This window comes from Sitophilus oryzae, unplaced genomic scaffold, assembly GCF_002938485.1.
Source record: "Sitophilus oryzae breed Bouriz unplaced genomic scaffold, Soryzae_2.0 scaffold_2024_pilon_pilon, whole genome shotgun sequence".
Classification (NCBI taxonomy): domain Eukaryota; kingdom Metazoa; phylum Arthropoda; class Insecta; order Coleoptera; family Curculionidae; genus Sitophilus; species Sitophilus oryzae.
The window spans coordinates 258995-266151 of NW_022146752.1; the positions used below are offsets into that span (position 1 = coordinate 258995).

The window sequence follows — 7157 nt, forward strand, 5'->3', positions numbered from 1 at the left end:
CACCTTATGCAATAACTTAATGTCAATGAGACACATTCTTTTTGAATGCTTACCTGTTGCCTCCCATAGGTCTAGATTCTTTAATGCTGTTACCTATGAGAATATTTTCGCGCCTTTTAACATTTCGAAGATTAATAAAGTTATGGAATCTTAGACAGCATCAACATAACGAAAAAACTTTAATTTCTAACTTAAAATGATTTAAAATAACCTCATATTAAATAAAGCTTATTATTGAGCTCTAAAAAACCCTCGCTGTTGACGCGCTCTATAAATCAATACCTCTCTCTCCCTATCTCTCTCGACGAAGACTTTTGATTTAACATAACCCCAAAGGAAAAAGTCCAAGGGTGTGATATCACACGACCTAGGTGACCAGTTGACAGATCCATTATGCGAAATAATCTGCTCACCAAAATTATTTCTCAATAAAGCTATTGCTTCGCGCGCAGTGTGTGCCGTAGCACCGTCTTGCTGTCTTGTACTCTGCCATTCTTATGACAGACATACTTGTACCCCTTCTGCTTCAACTGATCTTTGTTTTTTTTAAACAAATTATGAACACCCCTGATCATCTCTCCTATATAAATAGCATCATCAGAATTGTCCATTCCAGTGTTACGTATAGTAATTTTTCCCTTTTTTGTACGCGCTGCTAAGATTTGATGTTTATGTTTATACGATTTTAATATGACCACTGCCTTAAAAGCATTATTCATTTTATGAAGTTTAACTTCCAAGTTAGTCACATTAGTAGCTATATATTCAAACTTTGGAATAGCCTCTGTACTTTCTCTGTGGCTACAACATTTTCATCATGAGACTCAAATATTCTGGTTACGCAAATATTATTTCTTATTTTACTTTACTCTTGAATATTATCAATATACAAGGTGGTCCGAACTGTATTCCGGAAACTTCTGTAGCATATTCTGCACATAAAAATAAGTAAAAAAGTTCGTATAAATGTATGTCCGAAAATACTTAGTTTCGGAGATACAGGGTGTAGAAGTTTCATTTTTATTTCGATTTTTTCCTAATAATTTCTGAAATAAATTCGGTATTTGGACGAAAATTAGTATCTAGGAGATTTTTAACATGAGAAATTTAATTTCGATGTCAATGTGACTCCTAGTTGTGGAGGCGCCACCTACCTCTTTTTTAACTGTTTTGAAGAGTAATAAATTTTCGTCCGTGCCTGTATAAAACTATTAAGTAAAAAAATATACATTTGCGACGTTTTCTACGTAAAAAAGGTATCTTAGTAAAAATCGCTAAGGGTAATGGTTCTCGAGATATTTGGAATCGAAATTATCAATAGGGGAAATAGGGGCAATTGATATTATAATTCGATGTTGCTATTTAGTTAACAAAATCACCTGCCTTTGTTTTAAAATATGCTTCTATGTCTGTACAATTTTTTATTAAAATCAAAATGTCATTATCCCCGTTTTGCCCCATATGCAGGGGTAAAATGGCGAGGTAAGTTAGCCAGATATAAGGCAAATTAGAGATGAGCTCAAAAACGTACAAATAAATTTATTTTCTACAATATTTTTATTAGGTTGGGATATTTCGAGGTATCGTAACAATATGAACAATAATAATAATATATAAATATTATTAAAAAACAACAGATCAAATTAACTTTAATAGGAAGGACACTTAGGAACATAGTTCACAAATAAATTCTGGATTGTCATCTTCAGGTTCGATTCCGGCACAACCGTCCTGAGCCCAGTTTCTGCATGTGATACACTGAGTCCAACCTTCAGATGATTGGGAATACAGTTCATCGCAATATAAACAATTTGCATCGTCATCTAATGAACTATCACTTTCAGAATCACTATTTCGCTTCTTTAGCTTCTTGAAAACATTGACGAGTTTCTTGGAGCTTTTTCCAAATGTAACTTTTCTTTTTGCACTTACTTCCTTGTAGTTTTGCTTCTAGCTCTTGCTTGTATGGAGACTCTGTGATTATTGCCGTTTTTCCACGATTTTTTGAGAACCGTTTTTTCACAGTAGATTTTGGCGAGGGTGAGATGTCTTCGGGAGTAATAGCAAATGCAGCCACGGAGTTGTTACCAATATTTCTATGCGGTGTCATTTGCAAAACTTGTTCATCCTGATATGATGGGCCTGGCATTTGTATGGGATCAACGCTTCGTTGAGGTCTTGATCCTTGTAAAAGCTCAGTATCCTGTTGTAGAGGTGGTGATCCTTTTGCATTCAACATATGAGATCCCGGCAACTCAGCATCACTGACTGTATCCTTATTTGTACCATTTAGATCTTGAATATGTGGATTTTCATTGTCGATGTTCGTTACTGAAGCAGCGATGAAATCGCTTTCTGAGAATACGTCAGGATTTGTAGGCCATATACCCGTAGCTTTAAAAGAATTTATAGCGATTTTTATGGTGGGCGCTTTATAGAAAGCTTCAGCAAATAAACCAGCAATATCTTCTTGAGCGACGACTCGACCCGGATGAACTCGGAGCCATTTCTTTACCTCTTCTGAGTAGTACGTATTTAGAGGTTTCATAAAACCAACATCTAAAGGCTGCAGCCTGTGAGTACAGTGCGGCGGGAAGCACAAGATAACAACCCCATTATCCTGTGCATAGTCTATAACTTTGATATTTTTGGTGTGGCACATATGGTCATCCAACAAAAGCAACACCATATTTTCTTTAGACGCGCGAGACCAAGAAACAAATTTCTTGAACCATTCAAAAAATATATCTAACTGCATCCAACCGGTCTTGTGGCACATAGCTGTGGAATTTGGCGGTGCATTATCTAGCAGACAATCTTTCATACGAACACGAGGAAAAATAAACATTGGTGGCATAAAATTGCCAGAGGCACTCATACAAATTTCTATTGTTACTGTTTTTCCTCGCTCGGCACTGGCTATGCTTCCGATCTGTTTTTCCCTTTTTGGGCAATTATCTTTGGATTGCATTTTCCAACTAATGAAATACCAGTCTCGTCACAATTAAATATTCGATCGGGAGAAAAGTTATATTTATCAATAGTATTCTCCCACAATTTAAAAAATTTATTGACAACTACTGCATTAAACCCCATTGATCGGGCAACCGAGATTCTGGAACTCTGATGCTTAAGTTGGGATTCCTATTCAAAAAACCTTTGAGCCAATCTACCTCAGCTAATTTTTCTTCCTTGTTAAAATTATGTCGAATTTTGTTTTTTCCGCTAATTGGAAGGCAATGCTTCTAACTTCTTTTCCTGTTAAACCATGTAATAAACATGACTCCATTCGTAAGATGTAAGCAACTAGTTCTTGTTCCTGCTCGGTATTGAAGACAGTCTTAAATGCACCTAAGGATTTCGCAGATGCTTCAGCAACGGATGTTTCTGCATTTTTTCTGAAAACCTTCCAATTAGCGGAAAAAACAAAATTCGACATAATTTTAACAAGGAAGAAAAATTAGCTGAGGTAGATTGGCTCAAAGGTTTTTTGAATAGGAATCCCAACTTAAGCATCAGAGTTCCAGAATCTCGGTTGCCCGATCAATGGGGTTTAATGCAGTAGTTGTCAATAAATTTTTTAAATTGTGGGAGAATACTATTGATAAATATAACTTTTCTCCCGATCGAATATTTAATTGTGACGAGACTGGTATTTCTCTAGTTGGAAAATGCAATCCAAAGATAATTGCCCAAAAAGGGAAAAACAGATCGGAAGCATAGCCAGTGCCGAGCGAGGAAAAACAGTAACAATAGAAATTTGTATGAGTGCCTCTGGCAATTTTACGCCACCAATGTTTATTTTTGCACATATTTGCAAACCATAATTAGCACTGAAATTAATAAAGAATAAATTTTATTACGATACCTATCCGCAAAAAATATTAAATTTATATAGGGGCATAATGGAGAGGTCATCATTTTACCCCGATCGAAACTCACCGTTTTGCCCCATTTATGTACAGAAATGTTTAACTAAAATAACACGTAGCTAACCCCAAATAACCAATATATAGCATTCACAGCCAGAAAATAAAATGATTACGTTACGTTCTAAATTAAACAACTTCAATACAGAATTTAAAACAAGCCAGTTAACAAGCAGTACATACCGTGTAGATTTTTTTAAATAATCGAACAATTTTCGTCAACCAGACATTTCGCCATTACTGCACAAACTGACACGCTGAAACTTTTGTTGGAGTGCGTCCGTTAGCAAAACTACATACTGCAGCAAAAAAGCGAGAGATGGTGCTGCATGTATCATTTGTATATATCACATCCCCGTTTTGCCTCGCGTCACCATTTTACCCTTATTTCCTCTACCTGTCATCATTGACATAAATTAAACATGCTCCTGGGCCTGGCATTTGTATGGGATTTCTAAATAGTTATTAGATTGAAATCATAAATTTGAAATGTTTTTGTGCCAAAAGTTCAACACAAACTGTTTTATTACCATTTTTTCACAGAGAAACTTATGATTAACTTAAAAAAATAAAAATTTTCCAAATTTATTATTTCAGTCAAATAACTATCTACTCAACGTGTTTATTTTGTTTTCCATTCTAAATATCTTGAGAACGGTTGCACGTAGCGATTTTTACAAAGAGATATTTTTTACGTAAAAAATCACAGAGATGTATATTTTTTCCTTCGGTAGTTTTATACAGGTACGGACAAAAAGTTGTTACGCTTCAAAACAGTTAAAACACATGTAGGTGGCGCCCTCTGCCAGTAGGAGTCATATTGACATCAAAATCAAATTTCTCATGTCAAAAAACTCCCAGACACCAATTTTCATCTAAATATTGACGTTATTTCAGAAATTATTTGGAAAAAATCGAAATAAAAATGAAATTTCTACACCCTGAATCTTCGAAACTAAGCATTTTAGGACCTACATTTATACGAACTTTTTTACCTATTTTTATCTTCAGAATATGCTGCCGAAGTTTCCGGAATACCATTCGGACCACACTGTATTTTTTTGAGGCTAACTTAAGTTTATCGATTTTCAAAACATGTGGGGTCCAATTTGACCCCGCCATGGTACTTAAGGGTTAAGTAACTAATATAATTTTTTAAATGCTTGGCATTTTCTAGAACTGTTTTTAGTTCGTTTCCATCTTTGTTAAAGAATTCGAGTATAAAAGTTTATAAAAATCTCTGAAAATTTCAGATTACCTGAGAAGCAGACTTGCACAACGCAGTTTGTTCAAATTGTGTATTTTTTCAGGAACCATTTGTTTTCAAATGGCTTCACGTACCGAGTTGCAGTTTGTAGTAAAAAATCAGGAAAAAAATAGAGTGATAATGTAAATACTAGACTTGCAGAGTAGAAAAAGCGAAAATACTTTTTTTTAAGTCCAAAAAGTCCAAAAATAAGAATTTTACAGGGGAGCTCAAAAACGATTTATATTTATTTTGCAAATCAAATGAAGAAAACTGAGATACAAGTTTATCAAGATAATAAAAGCATGTGAATATAAGATAATTTTTGAGGAGCTAAGTAATTAGATTGTAGTTTTATTGGACCATGGTTATTTCTTTATTTTTTTAAATATTTTTAGGACTTACAGGATTTTCTTACCTACTGTGGGAAATGAGTAAAAATTAATTATTGAATATATTTATTTGATTTATTTATTACAAACCAATAAAAACTAAACAGACTAAACTATTGTAATCTAGTGATACGACAAGTTGTCATAAAACAGGTGATAATCAGCTGGAATACTGATTTTTAGGGCTTGCAAATGTATTTTTTTTTCTTTTTTAATCGGTAGAGGATTATTATACAATGTCGGGAGATCACCAAATGGACAACATAAACCTTGTATTGTATTTTTGGAAATACGGCTAAAAGGGAGATCCAGATAATCTTTGGAATGCCTCAATTTGTAAGCTATTGCTCCATCTGCTGAATACTTGAAAGCACGTATGTCTGTGACATGCGGATCACCGACTCTTTTACCTGGACGCAAAGATTTTACAAACGGAAGTTTGCTGAAGTCCTTAAAAAATCCATGGTCTAGATAATAAACGGTGTAGGGTCTTGGATTTTTACGTGCACTTCTACAAATCCCAACATAGTCGGCTGGAACGTTGATGTTAGTATGACGAAGTTTTCTTTCAATAGTCGAGTGTATCGAGTCTGCCTCCATCTGGGTCTATCCCTTCTTCAAAAATTTCTGCTCGATTGTTACTTTGAATTCCATACATAAATTAAGAAGGGCATTGGCCAAAGTTCAGTTTCTATTTTGTGATGTGCATCCATCACTGTATATTATAATTTTTTGTCCGGTCTCAATATTTCTCAACACATGATTTTTCAAAAACCTGCAAATTATTGACGCATTTGCACTAGTACCACCAACGCCCTCATGCCATAGATAGCAATAACCATCTTTTGTTTTCACATCGAAAAATGTTAGGTTGTGTACTATTAATTTGGTTTTAAAATATTGGGACGAGACGTTGGACTGTAGATCCATACAAAATACGCTATTTTCGGACTTTTTATCTTGTTTTTTTTCTTCCCTGTCTTCTCTTGATGTAAGTTGAACACGTCGTCAGGTAAGTTGCCAGTTCGATAAGCCACACATTTGTCGCACTCGTCCTTTTTAGGACGAAATAGGGAAAGGTTCATTTCTTCGAAAACATGACAGAATGAAGCAATTGATAATGGCGCTATTTGTCTTTATTGGCACCAGCTGTAGGAGCATTTTTAGTTATTAGACCTTATTACAGTTCATTAGTCCTAGTAATTTGTCAATTGTATAATTTGCTAATACGTTGTTGCAATGATCGCATACCAATACTGTTTATATTAGTTAGCGTTTACGTATGTATTTTGGTAACCCAGTTAATATACCGTTTGGGTTGGTGACAATGCTATTGTACATTCAATTGTTAGTCTTCAATAAACACACATTAAAAGTAAGAAGTTGTGTTATTTGCTACATGGCGATCCTGCCAGGATAGCCTTTGTAATCCGTGTAGGTTTACAGTTCATAACGAAATTATCCCAGGAAGTCGCAGGATCCTCTTTTAATTTTGCGATTGCCGCACAATATGCTACGTGTTGGAAATTGCGGGTTTCGGCTCGGGGCGGGTGACCTAAGCAAATTGAGTAATATTTTACATCAATTTGA

General features: G+C 34.8%; 1 pseudogene; it reads right to left on the minus strand.

Annotated features, from left to right (window-relative positions):
* Positions 1 to 1849: 1849 nt before the first annotated feature.
* On the minus strand, positions 1850 to 3439 carry LOC115884172 (annotated as a pseudogene).
* Between the last annotated feature and the right edge of the window lie 3718 nt (positions 3440 to 7157).